General features: G+C 48.3%; 1 pseudogene; it reads right to left on the bottom strand.

Annotated features, from left to right (window-relative positions):
• Nucleotides 1-887: 887 nt before the first annotated feature.
• LOC149329654 (uncharacterized) lies at nucleotides 888-11,642 on the bottom strand (annotated as a pseudogene).
• Nucleotides 11,643-17,838: the final 6,196 nt, after the last annotated feature.

The following is a 17,838-nucleotide window of genomic DNA, read 5'->3' as shown; positions in this document are numbered from 1 at the left end:
GGTAGTGTGACCACGTGATTATATGACTACTGGATACCTGACCCCGACCCTGATATTGACATTTGATTTGAGACAGTGGGAACCCCATAGACGATGACCTTCAATGCCTCACAACGTCAAACCGAACTTAACAGTGGTGGTATGGCACAAGCTATAGTAGTGTGACCACGTGATAATATGAATAACTATTGAGTACCTGACCTCGGCCTTGATTTTGGCATTTGATTTGAAACAGTGGGCACCACATCGACAATGACCGTCGATGCCTCATAAGGTCAAACTGAACTGAACTTCATGGTGGTATGGCCCAAGCTGTGGCAATATGACCACGTGATCATATGACTATGAGCGTTGGGAATCTGGCCTTGACATTTGACTTGAGACGGTGGATACCATGTTTAATAGAGCTTTTGCTCGTATAACTAGGTTCAAGCCATGTTCAACGCCAGCAATTTTTTTAGTGATACACCGTAGCCGCCGCGGTGGCTCAGTGGATATGGTGCTCGGCTGCTGACCCGAAAGACGCGGGTTCGATCCCGGCCGCGGTGGTTGAATTTCTTTGGAGGAGAAATTCTAGAGGCCCGTGTACTGTGCGATGTCAGTGCACGTTAAAGAACCCCAGGTGGTCGAAATTCCCGGAGCCCTTCACTACGGCGTCTCTCATAGCCTGAGTCGCTTTGGGACGTTAAACCCCATAAAGCAAGCAAAGCAAGTTTAGTGACACACCAGTCATAGAGGTCTTATATGCATGGGTAAATTTACCTCCATCATCACCAAAGAGCCTGCGAAATATTCGGCGTTGTCAACAAGAAGGCCGATTCCGTTGCTGATGCTTATTGAAAGGAACTTCCGGCCCGCTAAAGAAAAGTTTTGTAATCTGGCACTGATCATGGAAAGGTTTCAAACATTACACGCAGTTCATTATTCGCCACGTAGCCGCCTTTGATGAGCACTTCGACTTTGAGCGACTGCGCATCCATCCACGCACCAATGTTACGGCGTGCTGTTGGCTTTTGAAGGGACGTGTGAGAAGGAAATTTTACTTTCGCCTTAAGCACGCGATCGGCGTGCTATGGGGATATCACCACCGAAAGCTTGACCTTGTGACAAAATGGCCACTGCACAAGATTGTCCATGTTGCCCTTATACAGGCGAAACAGCGGGTACAGTTCTACAGATTCGCCTTCTTTCGTAAGACCAAGTCCAGGCGACAAGTTGTAGCCGCGCAGGTAGACGGGCTCGCTCTCATAAGCAGCAAAGCCTTCCTTCAGTGCGGTCTCCTGGAGTGACTTGACATCCTTTACAACAAACACACAGAGCGCTTTGCTTTGTTCAGTGTTTCGCACAATGCTTTTCACATGCTCCAGTGTCAAGCTAAGTGAATCATTAGCGTTTTGTGACTTTTTTAAGTTTCGCTCGCTGCAATACCGATTTCATCCTTCAGCGTTTTCTCTAACCTGTTTATATTTTCGGAAAGATTCGTTGTATCAGACCTCGAGGCCCAAACCGATTTCAATTCCTCGTTATATGCGTCCATTTTAGACACGATTTGTGGGAAACTGTCAAGGAGTACCCCAACTTCTGTCTTAACTTCGTGTCGCTGATTTTCCCTAGCGTTGTTTATCGCGTGGGAAATCTCGTTCAGCCTGTCACCGCGTGCACTAATGTGAGACACTATTTGCCCGAGAAACTCAATCACTTCCCATGTCTGCTTTTCTAATGTTTCCCTCAGACAACATTCAAAATAAGCGGCACTCCAGGAATCTGAATGTCCTTCGCCGTCTGATGTAGCAGGCTTTACCGACTGGCAACAGCAGTTGTTCAGGTGCAGGATCACACTGCAGCAGGGAATGGTGGCAGAGCACTTGGAACAGCGAACAGAGTGATGCCTACAATCGCGCTGGAAGTGTTGGGCGATCCGCGAAGCAGCAGCTAGATACTCGCAGGCGCCTTTTTTGGATTTAGATAACAGTGATGTCTGCGACGGAGTAAAGAGCGAACTTGTGTCGTTTAGTGGTGCAGAACGCAGTCACTCGCAGTCTCGCGCTTGCATGAGACTGATGGTGCGAGATTGAGGCAGAAAAAACATATCCGGCAGCAGTTTTGCGAACGAAGCGAGTGTAAACCTAGAAACAAAATGTGATGTACTTAAACCCTATGGCATTTAAGCGGACCTTTGGCGAAGACTCTGGAGCCTAAGACAATTCCTGGCGCCAACGAAATGCTTCGTTGGTTCACAACGAAATTTCTCATTGGTATACAGGGTCTAGAAGGGTGAATACCCCCCCCCCCCCCCCCCCCCCCTTCAAACCCTTACAAGGTACTAAGCTGCTGACATCAGTACACAATTTATGATTGGTCTGCAGGGTCGTAACATCCTTTCACTAACCTTACGTACACCCTGTAAAGAAAGAAAGGCAATTGCAATGGAAAGAAAAGTGGTCGCGCAGGTACTCAAACAGCCCGCCCACATGCAGCGTCGAGACCAATGAGCGCTTGCGCAAGACGGGGCGTGGTACGCCGTAGCGGTAAAGTGTAGCGGGGCGCTTTACCCGCCGCGGTGGCTCAGTGTTAAGGCACTCGTCTACCGAGCCGGAGTACCCGGGTTCGAACCCGACCGCGGCGACCACGTTTCGATGGAGGCGAAACGCAAGAGGCGCCCGTGTGCTGTGCGATGTCAGTGCACGTTAAAGATTTCAGTGCACGTTAAAGTGTAGTGTATTATTTATTTATTGTACCCTCAGGTCCTGAAGGCATTACAGAGTGGAGAGGGGGGGGGTACATAAAAAAATCCAGCCTAAACAGCAACAACAAGTAGGAGAGAAAACAAAATAAACCAGGAATACTTAGTAAATGCAAACACAGAAGGCAATGACTTTAGATATGTAGTGGGGATACATTAAAACAGTGTTTGAACAGTGAAAGGCATACTTTATATATTAATAAACAAATATATACTCAGAGAGAACCATTAATGACTAAGAATTGTGATAGTATCAGAAATATCCGCGATGTCGTGGGGAAGGTGATTCCAGGGGACACACGTTCGTGGTATAAATGTGCCGTGAAAACTCGTGTGCCAAAATGGGATTCCAACTTTATGACGGTGATGAAAGCGTGCTGATATATAACATGGTCTTGACAGTAACTTATGTTTGAGGAAGCTATTGTGGTAAATTTTATGAAAGAGACACAATGAAGGAATTGATATGCGGCGGGAAAGAAGTGGAAGGGACAAACTTCATTTCATGGCAGTTACACTGCTGATTCGGTGATAATTAGAAAGTATAAAACGGCATGCGCGGTTCTGCACTGCATCAAACTCTGAAACGACTGAATCAATGCAAGGGCTCCAGACAGATGAGCATACTCCAACTTGGACCGTACCAATGTTTTATATGTTTTATGAAGTAATAATTTTATTGAACTAGATGACCGTGAGGAATTTCTGCGAAGATGCCCAATTACAATATAGCTAGGACGTGCTAGTTAGCAGCCTGGAAAACTAATGATGAATTGTTAACTTTTTAGTTATTACTGTTAGGCTTTTGAATTATTGGGAAGCGTGTCGACCATCATAATGAATATCAATTTCATTAAAATTTCGAAAGCGTGGTTACCCTCAGAGCTGTGGCCCCAACAAATTGTGGCTACATGGCGGTAAAGTGAATGCGCTTTCGAGAAGCTTGCAGGCAAAGCAACCTCTTCAGTACACGTAAATCGTCGAAATATCCAAAATTTGATGGGCCACAGCGCCGAGGGTAACCGCGTTTTGCAAAGCCTAAAAACTGATGTGCATACAGTTGCCTTGGGCTACACGCTTCTCATTAATTAAGGAGCGTAAGCGTGCTAGTTAAAAAGGCAACTATTCAATATTAGCTAACCAGCATGCTAATTAGCACGTCTTCGCTGTATTCTGATGTACTACACCGCTGACACTGCTATGCAGAAAAAAGCGCTCTCCCAGCTCAAAATCCTATTATTAAAAAATTGTGTAAAGTCTTTGCTTAAACACACTGTATAAGTCGACATCAAGGGGCAGACTTTGCCGTTTGGTTTAATCTGGTTCTATGAAATACCAATGACTTTTCATTAATACCCTGTAGGTGACAGATATTTATCCAGTTTTCACTTATTATCAAATCTGCAAAGGCGCAAGGAAGCATTATTTTAAAATTTCATTTAATTTCCATATTTTGCTTTGAAGCGATCAGTTCCATCATCATCATCATTTATTGTACCCTTAAAGGTCCCGTCTGGAACATTAGATATAGGGGGGAAAAGACAGTGGTGTGGAGCGATCATACAAAAGCATGTGAACATAAAAAAGGTAAAAAATAACTAAAAAAACAAGTTTGACGTCAAATTAGCGTCAGATAACCCAAACAATACAAAAAAATTGACAAACAAAGCAGTAGAATATAAAATTAAAAATTAAAATGAGCGGTAAATAAATAAGTGGGAAAATATTTGTAGGGGACAGCGCAATGACACAAGCAGTTCAAATTGCAGGCAGAGCATCGCGAGGGAAGTAGCTTTAGATGATTCAAGTGGTCTGTTATTAGCTGCCTAAATCTGGTGGGATTAGTTTCGATGAGAACGGTTTCAGGAAGGTTGTTCCATTCTTCTATAGCGATAATAAGGAAAGATTTGTTGAAAGCGTTGGATGAACCGTGCAACCGCTGAATGCTGAGGGAGTTGAATAATAGGCGAGATGAGCGTAAGGGAGTAGATAACAAAGTTTGGCGTAGAGCAGGGAAGTTAAAGTATAGTTTGTGTAAAAGACAAAGAATTCATACTTTTTGGCGGAGTGCTAATAGTTCAAGGCCGAGAGAAGATTTTAGGTTGGTAACGTTGTGTCGAGACGAATACTGCGACGTTATGAAGCGAGCTGCCCGATTCTGGATAGCTTCGAGCAGTTGTATTAAGTAGGCCTGGTGAGGGTTCCATATTGCTGCGGCATATTCCATTTTAGCACGAATGAATGTTTCGTATGCTTGTTGTCAATTGATGGAGGGGACATTGACAGTGATCTTCGGATAAAGTCAAGTGCTCTGGAAGTGCTTGCGCAAAGTTTGATAATGTTGTGTGACCATGTCAATTTGTTCGTTATTTCCACGCCAAGGTACCTGTATGAATTCGTTACTGACAGCGCCACAGAGTTCAGGGAGTACTGGAAATTAGTAATGAAGCGCTTGCGTGATGTGTGCATGTATTTACATTTCGAAATATTAAGCCGCATGAACCAGTCGGAGCACCGTTTCTGTATTGTATTTATGTTGTCCTGTAATAATCTCTGGTCTGTGTTGTCAGATATGCGGCGATTAGTGACGCAGTCGTCCGCAAAAAGACGGAAAGATGACGAAATTTCAGATGGCAGGTTGTTGATGAAGATTAGGAACAGAAGCGGAGCAAGGACGGAACCCTTGGGGTACACCGGAGATAACCACGGTAGTTGCAGATGCATGCCTAGCGATGACGGTGAACTGTGAGCGATTAGTCAAAAAGCAGCGAATCCAGGAGAGGACTAGAGGGTCGAGTGACAAGCAGTCGAGTTTACAGATAAGACGTTGGTGAGGAGCGCGATCAAATGCTTTTGAGAAGTCTAAGTAAATGGCATCTGTTTGAAATAAAGAATGTATACTTACATGAAGATCAATTGTGAATTCAAAAAGTTGTGTTTCACATGAGAAGCCTGCCCTGAAGCCATGTTGTTTGGGAAAGATAAAAGAGTTTTGATCGAGGTGATTTGTAATATGGGAGTACAGTATATGCTCAAAGAGTTTAGATGAGATGCATGTTAATGAAATGGGATGATAATTGAAGGGGTCAGTGGCGTCACCGGTCTTAAAAGCGCACAGAACTTTGCTTGTTTTCCAATCGTCCGGAATTTGACCGGTTCTGAGAGACTGGTCGAAAATAAGCTGTAGAATTTGACTTGAATATTTTTTTGTTTCTTTGAGGATTTTTTCAGGTATGTTGTCAGGTCCGGGGGAAGTAGACGGCTTGAGATTATCGATGAACTTAAAAATTTCCTCAGACGTGATGGTAACAGGTGGCATTGAAGCAAAAATAAGTTGCGGTAAAGTAATGATGTTTTGCAGTGGTTCGTGGGTGAAGACTGAAGTGAAATAGGGATTCATTGTATCAGAGCGTTCGGGAAGCGGAACGTGTGTGGCATCTTGTCTTCTCAAAGATATTGTTGTGAAGAAGGCGAAGCTGACAGTGGCGCGGGACGGGGCGCTCGCGCTAGGCCAGCGGCCGTTAAATCATCTCTTGTCCATCGTTCATCACGCCTCATTCTTCGGCTTGCCGCCACGTAATATTTGGTGTGAGGTGCGGGCGTCCCTTCATCGCCATCCTGGTCCCGGAGCCTCGGCGTTCTGCACCTGCCGTGGACATCGGCCGTGAGCACATAGTCCGCCCCGCCCGTCTGTGCTCCAGCCTGCCTGTCCTGAACCGACCTCGCCGCTCACCCCAGCCCCGTCAGCCGCCCGGACCCCAAGACACGATGAACTGACGACTTTGCCGCGGCCAGAATAACCCGACCGACCCACGATACTGCTCACACGTGAAGACACCGACCCCCTGCCCCTGCCGTTCGGGCGTCCAAGGACCTCGGCCGTCAGCTCCTGGAACCCTACGTGCCGGATGCTTCGTGGACCGGGATCATTCGCATATCGTCTCATCCACCGTGGCGGCCAGCACTTCACCACCTTGCCACTTCTATGCCCATCACCGTATCACGCATCCCTTCGACGATGTCTTCTCTTTACGATCGGGACGATCGCTCGGTGGACCCGGGTAATGTTATGAAGAAGATGAAACTGGCAGTGGCGCGGGACGGAGCGCGAGCGCTAGGCCAACGGCCATTAAAATCATCTCTTGTCCATCGTTCATCACACGCATTCTTCTGCTGGCCGCCACGTAACAATATGTTGTATGAGCTGTTTTCTTTGGGCGTTATCAGATTCCAGAATGTCTTTGGGTTAGAGCGCGTTAACTGTAGGAGATCATGATTATAAAATTTGTTTTAGACAACCGTAATAACTGGGTGCATTCGCGAAGACTGACGAGGTAATTGTTCCATTTCACGGATGATTTCGAATTTTTTGCATTACGGAAGAGGCGTTTTTTTTTCGCGATAGTTTGCGCAATGCATTGGAGTACCATGGATTAGTGGCGTCTCCGCGGATGCATATAAGCAGTACGCAAGCGTCAATGAGCGACAAGAGTTTGTTTGAAATCGCACCAGTTTTCATTAACGGATCTCGTAGGCATGGATAGGAGAAAGGTACCGAAAAATTGTTCGAGGTCGGAGTTCCCACTCGCTAAGTCGGCATTGCGATAATCGCGGTTGTATTTGACGGATGGTTGGTGGACGGAGATTTCAATGGTTAGGTTGAAAAACAATATACTATGATCGCCGAGTCCACTGGAATACGAAAGTGATTGTTTTAATTCTGGACTGGAGACAAGAATGAGGTCAAGGATATTTGATCCTCGTGTTGGCTCATGAACTTCTTGGGAAAAGTTGAAGGTAAGAACCAGTTCCAGGAAGTCTTTAGATTGGCGAGATGATGCAGTCAAAGCTTCCCAGTCGATATCCGGGTAGTTGAAATTGCCATAGAGTATAATATTGGCGTGGGGAAGTCGAGAGTGCAGATCTTGAAGCACAAAGTGAAGGTCCGTCATAAAAGATTGGTCTGTGTCAGGCGCTCGATAGCATGCAATTACTATGTGGGTACAGGACGGAAGACAAACTTAAGATATAGGATATCGCTGCGGCTATTAATCTCGACTAGAGAGGCTTAGATATTGGATTTGACAAGAGCGAGAATGCCCCCCCCCCCCCTCCTGCGACCTACTCTATCTCGCCTGTACAAATGAAAGGACCGGTTGTATGTATAGCAGCAGTTCTGCGTCTTGAATATCAGGGGTTAGCCAAGATTCGGTATATAAGCCAATGTCTTTGTTAAGATATTCGAGGACGGCTTCAAATATTTGATTTTTTTTTGGCAGGTCACTACCTATGTTTGTCATCAGGACAGAAGCTTTCTGATAATTTTTGATAGGGCGCAAGCATTTGCACGGTTGCACCTGCGGTAAAAACGGAACACAAGGCACCTGGGCTAATCGCTATGGTTTTAGTTCTACTACGGAATCCGTTTCGGCGTTGAAAGTGAACTGACTTTTTCCGATAAGTAACATGTCGAAGCGGATCCTAAATGAGGCGTTGCTTCGTTGGCCATAACAGAAAAGTTTTTTCCTAGCTTGTCGAACTTTCGCTGAATAATCCTCACGGACTGAGAAGGAGGTATCTTTAAGTGTATGCCCTGCAACAAGAATTCTTTATTTATCTTTAAAGTGTCCAAATTTAACAATGATTGCGCGGTTTTTGTCTGTTTAAAAACGGCCCAGTCGATGCGCACGTTCTATGTCTTGGTTATCAATTGTAATGTTTAGGTGTTCGGAGCAGAAGGAAATAATATGTGCTTCAGGCTGAGCCAAACTTTCGCTGGGGTCGTCCTGAAGTCCTAGAAATGCCGCCGCGGTGGCTCAGTGGTTGTGGTGCTCGGCTGCTGACCGGAAAGACGCGGGTTCGATCCCGGCCTCTGCGGTTGAATTTCTCTGGAGGAGAAATTCTACAGGCCCATGTATTGTGCGATGTCAGTGCACGTAAAAGAACCCCAGGTGGTCGAAGTTTCCGGAGCCCTCCACTACGGCGTCTCTCATAGCCTTAGTCGCTTTGGGACGTTAAACCCCATAAACCAAACCAACCAAGTCCTAGAAACAATAAGATCGAGCAGCGCAAACGGTTCTCAGCGTCATCCCACTTCTTTGTTAAAGCTTTTACGTCTGAAGAAAGTCTGGCGAAGTCGGTGTTGTTTGAGGATGCAGCTACATTTTTTGGGTTAGATTCGGCTGTTTTTTCCAATGTTTCAACCCGCGCTTAAAGACGACGGACCGAGTCTTCAATGTTTGTTTGAGCAGTGCTGATCAATGCAAGCTCTGCAATTACAGTGCTCTGAGAGGATTCAATGCGTAATAATGGCTACGGAAATTGATTCTATAGATGGCAGAGCATAGCTTCCGTTCGGGCCTGGGTCCAATTCGTCATCTCCGGATAATATGAGCAGAAGACAAGTCAGGTGGGCGTTGAGGCAGACGGAGCAAGCAAGATAAAGTAACCTTTTACAATAGTCAATGGTGTCAATGGGGCACGACACCGCTAGCAAGAACGAGTGTTAGCAAGAAAACCGCTAGCAAAGAAGCATATTATTCTTCCGGCATATGTACAAGAACCGCAAAAAGAAAAACAAGATCTCTGTAGCTTGAAGCAATGCTCTTACTGGTAAATCTTTAGATTGATTAGACTGTAGGAGCAACACAGTAAAAAATCATGACTCAGCGCTTTTAAAAAAATTGGCTGTGGCTTAACTCAGTTATGCCTGGATGTACGTAGTGAGAGGTGCGGTTAATTTTATTGTTTACCTTGGTTATCTCTACGGCAACATCTTTATTGTTTAACTTGGTACGTCTCAGTGTTTAGGTTTTGCTGTTACCTATAGTTAAGTTATGGTTACATTAAAGATTAGACATTTTTAAAGTGTAATGCATTTATTTTCAAAGTATTCATCTTGCTGTTTCTCAATCGCCCCAAGACGGCCCGACGGTCGGTTAAGTAGCAAGCAGCCGTCTACGTGGCTCCGACACAGCACTGGCGTCGGCCCTGGCACGACGGGGCGAACTAGACGACGAACCATCCTCATCTGAATCCACTCGCCTGGCCGTTTGATTCGCACTTACGACGCTTCTCGAGGCGTGCGGCTCGGTCTCCCTCCGTCTCCACGGCTCGCTGCCTCCTCTTGGGTTCGTTCCGATCACGAAGCCTGGCTTCTTTCAGTCTCTCCGACTCACTTTCCATATCTGCCGACGAATCCCACCGAGCCGCACCTTCTATATATACGATGGAACACCTGCTCCTACTCTGTTGTTGCAGAGGTTTCACCGGCTCCTCCTCTGACGTCATGCCAGATGGCGCGACGAGCGGTGCTGCCAGCTGCGGCGGTTGCTAAGCAACGGCTCAGCTCGCGGTGTGGCCACCGGCCACAGCGAAACGGCGAGAATACGGCCCATGTAGCTCTCGCTACAAAACGAACGAAGCATACTTCCAGTGACAAAATGTTATGCATTTTCTTAGCGGTTTAAAGATATGTGTAAGAATAATTGGGGTTTAACGCCCTGACGCGACACATTGTCTATGAGGGACGCCGTACACTCTTAGCATTGTCCTGGTTAGCATCGTAGGTATAAGAAGGACACTCCGTGCTTTGCTTAGAGTCCTGCTTAGAAGCTGCTATACACGCGAGAAACTAAGCTTCCCGACACAGCGCTGCCTGACGCTCGTCCTGTAAGCCTCTAAAGGAGGTGCATGACCAAAATTTGTCATCACTCTGTCTAAACCTGGTCACCGTGATTCATTTATTAATGATATTGTATTTTATATGCATTTTATCCCTCACAGCGTTGCGATAAGAGAGGCTTTCGCCGGGTTTAATGGACGTCCTATTCTGTCGGCAGCGAGAACGCTGGCGTTCTCCTGCTGAGGAAAGATGATGGTATTGGACGTGACATTTTTGTGTTCTGTCACGAAACAAAGTTGTTAGTATGCGTATGTGTGCGTCTTTGCCTCTTCGCCCTGTGTGTCTCGTTCGCGCAGGTCTTTTTCGCATCTCTTCCTGGGGTTAGGCCTGAGTGAGCATTTTCTTTCGGCGGCACTTCAACATAACATGCAGACTCTCTCACAGCGACTTCGCTGTAGAAATTGGAGAGGACGCTTAAGCTCCGCCTTAAGGGTATGACGCGATAGCGTAGTGGGTTAGGCTTTCCATTCCCAGCAGTTTGACACGTTTGAACGCATTTTTCATTTTTTTTTTCAATTCTTTCAACGATAAATTTTCTTAATTAGCAACGTCATGCATTGGCTTTTCATTCTGAATATTTTGACATCTTTGGTCCCCCTCTTTCCATTTTTTATTTCTTTAACCAATCAAAAATTACAATGATTTTATGAACTCGTCACCACCTATCAGACACCCATCGATCATCAACCACTAGAACCACAAATTACCGATATATTATACGATTTTGTTTTTTCACAGAACCCCCGATTATAGGTTGTTCAATCCCTGCCACGAGCAGGCTCTAACTTAACTAGTAAGCCTGAGCTGCAGGAAACGCTCAATCGTATTACACCTTCTGGAATATTCTGCGGCAAAAGGTTGGCATGATACGACTTTGTTTACGTGACATTGTTCGGTAATGACACCCTCTTCACCTTGTATCCGTTCTCGCTCACCTCTCTCGTCAAGAGCTCTTCTTCGCGGGACTGCCTGCAGTCGATGTCTTCGTCCTGGTACGCGTAGCCGTCTAGCGGACATACTAGTGGGCATTCTTCAGCGCACTGCTCTTAGCACGACTCGCACAGCGCGTGGGTGCAGGTAAGCAGCTCTTTCTTGGGGCGCACCAATCCTCACGCCCCACAAACTGTTTGGTGGAAGAGGCTTGAGGAAGCGTAGGTGTCTCCAGTCCAGCGCCGTGGAAAGCCCTACCAGCGTGTACTCCAAAATTCGCGGCATCGTCGATAAACACCCACACCCGCTTGTCTTGAAACTGAACGACTGCAGCATACGCTTGCCGAAGCGTGCTCTCATCTCCACTGTTTTATTGCGAAAGCAATACTGCGTAGCGCGGCAGTGGACGCGTTTGAACTTTAGCGTGACCTTAGACGTGACGTCATACTAACTGCGAAAAACCAGGGCCCCAGCTCGGCTCTTCAGTGTAGAGCGGCGGCAGACACGGCGGGTGGTGAGCCTCTCGCTTCTCCCCCTAGAGGCGCTGCGGTAGGAGTGACGTCACACCATCTGTGGAAGAAAAGGGCCCCGGCTCGGCTCGTCAGCGTAGAGCGGCGGTAGACACGGCGGGCGGTGATCCTCTCGCTTCTCCCACTGAGGAGCTGCAGTAGGAGTGACGTCACATCATCTGCGTATTTAATGATTGAACCTTGCTGACTTTTCGTCAATATGATGCCACGTTGGTTGAGCGAATATATCTAGGACTTCATAAGCTTGTTACCTCAAACAATTTTTGTGGTCATTGGGTAATAAAGGAAATCATTAAGCAGGTTGTTGCGCACCGTTGCAGTGAACATGAGACTTAATTTTCAGGTTCCTCACGTAGGTATGAGGACCGGTTATAATAGCAAACTTGGTAAAAATTAGATAAAGAGGAAGTAGTAGCAGACGGATAAATAGCCTCGAAAACCTCAGTGGCTTCAACAGAAGGTGTTGCTAACAAAGCGGCAAAGGAAGAGGGAGAATTTGGCTCCAAAAGGTAAATTATTACTGAATACATTTCAAGCCATGAGACATTCTGCACGTAGCTTGGATTAGGTGCAATCTTTGTTCTGTTATAATTATGCACTGCCAAAAAACCGTCCCAGGGGGGAGTAAAGACAACTTCAAAACGGCTCGTTAGTCCCTAAATTTGCACACGACGCTCTTGCCACAAATGCCCGCTGTGCACTAACTCAACGGACTAACTGCTGAGAGACTAACGGGGGGCGAATAGCAGCACGCAAAAATCGCGCGAGAAGACATCGACTGCAATAGTACTCGGTTTTAAGCATGAAATGCTTTTAGCTCCCGTTTTCGGCAGTGTGGTGACGTCACGCCGAGACCGAGAGCCAACATCCGGGCACTGAATTCCACTCATCCGGGCCCTGAAACGAGAGCATCCGGGCACCGTACGAGATTTAACGAGACTCTCGAAGAGGGAGGGCCGCTTAGAGCAAGAGGGGAGCTCCTGGGCAAGAAGGGCTTTGGGCGGAAAAACTGCTTCCGCGCCGTCCCCAAGGATGGCGCCGCGGTCCCACACTCACGCATCTAAAAGACCGGCCGCTGGGCCTTCAGCTCATGACGTTTCCTCCTTTGGCAGGCAGATGTATACACGCTCGGAGAGTATTCGAACGCGCGGCATATACATTCTTGTCGGGCCTGCGTCTCGCGTGTCCGCGTACGCTTCTGCGTGGTCCTGCATTTCGATCCCGCCACCTTCACAGCTGCTTAAGCCGAGCAATGGAGCCTGACAGAAACCGGATACAGCTGACGAGGCAGGGCGGAAGAGATTCCCCAGACACTCACAGGAAACGATTGCGTCCACATGGACCAGTGCACAGTATGTGTGGTGTGGTGTGTTGAACACTAGACCGATTTCAAAACTTTGACTAGCCCCATCTACAACCAATGTGTTATGCCCGCAAATATTTCATGCTTACTCTACTCCCGGTTAGAGGAGAGGCAGAGATTTTTGAAGCCCAGCACAGCGTGTGAGGCCAGTGAGAGCACCGCCGCTGCCCGTGACGAAGCGGATAGGCTCTTTTGCGTGAGAAAAAGGCTTCGTGCAACCGTAACGGCTGGCAGCTGGGCAAGTGTATTGTCACGTTGTAGTGACGGCAATCCAGCAGTCAGGAACACAACAACAAAACTTGCAAACGAAGCTCTTTATTTGGGCTGACTGGCGCCCGCAAAAGAACTGAATCACTCGGTGGCGGCGTAAGCAACAAACGTGCGCGTCAGTCGTCGAACTACGAATGCCCGCTGCTCACGGCATCGTTCAATTTAAAGCCAGAAGGAAACTTCGAGATAACAGATCGAGATCATCTAGAGTAATCTGGAAACACGTAGATGCAGCTCTTCATGGCTGTGATCAATCGAGATTAATCCGGTCGCATCTCGCGTCACGAACAAAAATGATAACATCCCTTTACTGCGGCCTTGCGCGAACGAACGGACACTGCAATGATACGTGGCATTACCCCCTTCGAAAAAAATCATCGTCTCGATGTTTTAAAATGAAGATAAACACGGAGAATGCAAACTTCGAGTCCTTTGTCGTTCATAATATGGCTTCAGGCGTACGACATGTACGACTCCGGGAGTGTGCGGCGTCGCTGAGATGCTGTCGTGCCGTTGGGGATGACTTCATAGTCGATGTCAACGATGCGATGGACAACCCTGTACGGGCCAAAGTAGCGTCGAAGCAACTTTTCACTCAATCCACGACGGCGAACTGGCGTCCATATCCAAACACGATCACCTGGCTTGTAAAGCGTGTCTCGTCGACGCAGATTGTAGCGTCGGGCGTCGGTGTGCTGCTGGTCCTGAATGCGAAGCCGCGCAAGTCTTCGGGCTTCCTCGGCGCGATGAAGGTAGGCGGCGACGTCGAGGTTGTCTTCGTCGGAAACGTGCAGGAGCATTGCGTCGAGTGTTGTCGTGGGCTTCCTGCCGTATACCAGCTGGAATGGGGTAAACCTGGTTGTCTCCTGGACGGCAGTATTATACGAGAAGATCACGCAGGGCGGAATGGAGTCCCACGTCTTGTGTTCGGCGTCGATGTACATGGAGAGCATGTCTGCGATGGTCTTGTTCCGACGCACTGTGAGTCCGTTGGTTTGTGGATGATAGGCAGTTGTCCTCCGATGGCTTGTCTGGCTGTAGTTTAAAATGGCTTGCGTCAGCTCCGCTGTAAATGCCGTTCCTCTGTCTGTGATGAGCACTTCGGGGGCGCCGTGTCGCAGGAGAATTTGTTCGACAAAAAATTTTGCGACTTCTGTTGCGGTACCACTAGGCAACGCCTTTGCTTCGGCATAGCGGGTCATGTAGTCGGTGGCCACGATGATCCACTTGTTACCTGATGATGAAGTCTTAAAGGGACCGAGGAGGTCCATCCCTATTTGCTGAAAGGGCTTAGTTGGCGGTGGTATGGGGTTCAGGAGTCCGGCTGGTCTAGTCGGAGGCGTTTTGTGTCGCTTACACTCACGGCACGTTTTCAAGTAATAGGAAACGTCGGTAGCTAGACGCGGCCAATAGTACTCCTGGATGCGGTGCAACGTGCGAGCAATCCCGAGATGCCCCGCAGTCGGCTCATCATGACATGCCTGCATAATTTCTTGCCCAAGATTCTTGGGCACGACAAGAAGATGTACTGTCCTGTTGGACGCGAAGTTCTTCTTCAGGAGGACATTATTGTGAACGACGGAGGACGACAGTTGGCGCTTGAACCCTCGAGGAGGCGATGCGGTCTTGCCTTTCAGGTAATGAACTACGCTTTGAAACTCCGGATCCGAGCGCTGCTGCTGCACGGAACTGCTGGCGCTTATCGGTCCTAAGAAAGCATCGTCGTCTTCTTCTTCACTTGCTGCGTCGACGGGGGCTCGCGACAAGCAGTCTGCGTCGGAATGCTTGCGGCCAGATTTGTAGACTGCAGTTATGTCGAATTCTTGAAGACGCAGGCTCCAACGAGCAAGGCGGCCGGAGGGATCTTTCAAATTGGCTAGTCAGCACAGAGCATTGTGATCGCTCACAACCTTGAATGGTCGTCCGTACAGGTAGGGGTGAAATTTCGACGTGGCCCAAATAATGGCGAGACATTTTTCATCGGTCGTCGAATAGTTGGCTTCGGTTTTTGACAGTGAACGGCTAGCGTACGCAATAACTTTTTCATCTCCACCATTTTTCTGAACGAGCATCGCTCCTAAGCCAACACTGCTTGTATCAGTATGAATTTCGGTTTCGGCATTTTCATCAAAGTGCCCGAGCACAGGAGGGGACTGTAAGCGGCGCTTCAGCTCTTTGAAAGCTTCCACTTGCGGCGTTTCCCATTTACAAAGCACGTCAGCCTTGGTTAGTTGGGTCAAAGGCTCAGCGATGCGCGAAAAGTTCTTGACGAATCGCCGGTAATAAGCGCACAATCCAAGAAATCTGCATATAGCTTTCTTGTCATTAATCTGTGGAAACTCTGTGATTGCAGCCGTCTTCAGAGGGTCTGGGCGAACTCCATCCTTGCTTACGACGTGACCAAGGAACAGCAGCTCCTCGTAGGCGAAGTGCCACTTCTCTGGTTTCAGTGTTAGGCCTGAAGACCTGATTGTTTCCAGCACGATGCGAAGCCTTCTGAGGTGGTCTTCAAAGCTTGTGGAGAAGACAACAACGTCATCTAAGTAGACTAGACAAGTTTGCCACTTGAAGCCTGCGAGCACCGTATCCATTACTCGCTGGAACGTCGCTGGGGCAGAGCAGAGGCCGAATGGCATCACCTTGAACTCGAAGAGTCCGTCTAGTGTGATGAACGCAGTCTTCTCGCGATCTCTTTCATCGACTTCAATTTACCAGTAGCCGCTCTCCAGGTCCATCGATGAGAAGTACATAGCGTTGCACAGCCGATCTAACGTGTCGTCGATGCAGGGGAGGGGGTAGACATCCTTCTTCGTAATGCTGTTCAGGCGATGGTAATGGACGCAAAAGCGAAGGGTGCCGTGTTTTTTTTTTTTCACTAGGACGACTGAGGGGCTCCTCGATGGCTGGATGACGTCGTCACGAAGCATTTCCTCAACTTGCTTGCGGATAGCTTGGCGTTCTAGCGGCGATACTCGGTAGGGGCTCAGTCGCAGTGGTCGGGCGTGTTCGTCTGTGACAATGCGATGCTGGGGAAGCCGGGTTCGTCGCACATTGGAAGCTGATGAGAAGCAATCGCTGTACTATTGAAGAAGACTGAGTATTTGGTCTTGTCGGCTCCGTGGTAATGCTAGGTTGATATAAAACGTTGGTTGATGGCCTTGGTCAGATGGTTCTACGGGTTGATCGGGTAGGGCAAATATGTCTCTGATGTCTGCCAGCTCGTCGAGGAAAGCGATCGTCGTACCTTTGTTTAGATGCCGGTATTCTTCGGCGAAGTTGGTTAGCAACACCTGGGCTTGGCCATTTCGGATTTGGGTGACTCCCCTTGCGACGCCCAATCCTCGATCCAGGAGTAGCAGGGTGTTCCCCTCGATGACGCCTTCTGCAGTTTCGATGTCTCCGGTACCTATGCAGGCGAGGACACTCGGTCGGGGCGGCACGCTCAATGCTTCGTCGAGGACGTTTAAGGCTACGTGATGAGTTGCGCTCGTCGCAGCAGGTATGGCTTTGTCCGTGGAAAGCTTGATCGACTTAGATCGAAGATCGATGATCGCCCGATGTTCATTCAGGAAATCCATTCCCAAAATCACGTCTCGCGAGCATTGCTGTAGGACCAGGAAGGTTGTAGCATAGGTTCTCCCATTTACAGTAGCTCTCGCGGTGGAGCGTCCTGACGGCGTAATCAGGTTACCACCTGCGGTGCGGATCAGCGGGCCATCCCAAGTTGTTGTTACTTTCCTGAGTCTGACAGCCAGTGGCTCACTCATGACGGAGTAGTCAGCTCCGGTGTCCACCAAGGCAGTAACCGCGTGACCGTCGACCATAACTTCAAGGTCACTTGTTCGCGTTTTCGTATTGCACGTTATCTTCGGTGTACGATTTCGGCTTCGTCGGGCAGTGAGACTGCGGTGGGCGTACTCCGACGTTGCTTCTCTGGGCGATGGCATAAGGTTCAAGTCTGGCCGCGTCGTCGTCGTCGTCGGTGTTGTCGTCGTAGTTGAGGCATGGTCTTGTGTTTTCGTCGATGGAGGATCTTTGTTCTTGCGCTCAGAAGCAACCTCACCTCCAGAGGCTGCTTTATTCAGTTTAACCTTCGGGGGCTGAGGCAGCGTCCATGCATCGCATAACCTCGGCTAGGAGATACAAAGCGCAGTGAAGATGGCGACGGGGAACGTGATAGGCGGCTCGGCGATGAGCATCCTTCCCGACGCAAAAACTCCTCGATTTCGGCTGGTCGCTGGCCGGGTCGGGGTCGTGGAGCGTCGTAAGAGAACCCTCGGATGCCCAGTCTTCTGTATGGGCAGTACCGGATAGTGTG

The sequence above is a fragment of the Amblyomma mixtum genome, chromosome 9 (assembly GCF_055824585.1).
Source record: "Amblyomma mixtum isolate Tamu chromosome 9, ASM5582458v1, whole genome shotgun sequence".
Lineage (NCBI taxonomy): Eukaryota > Metazoa > Arthropoda > Arachnida > Ixodida > Ixodidae > Amblyomma > Amblyomma mixtum.
This window is presented reverse-complemented; position numbering and strand designations above follow the sequence as displayed.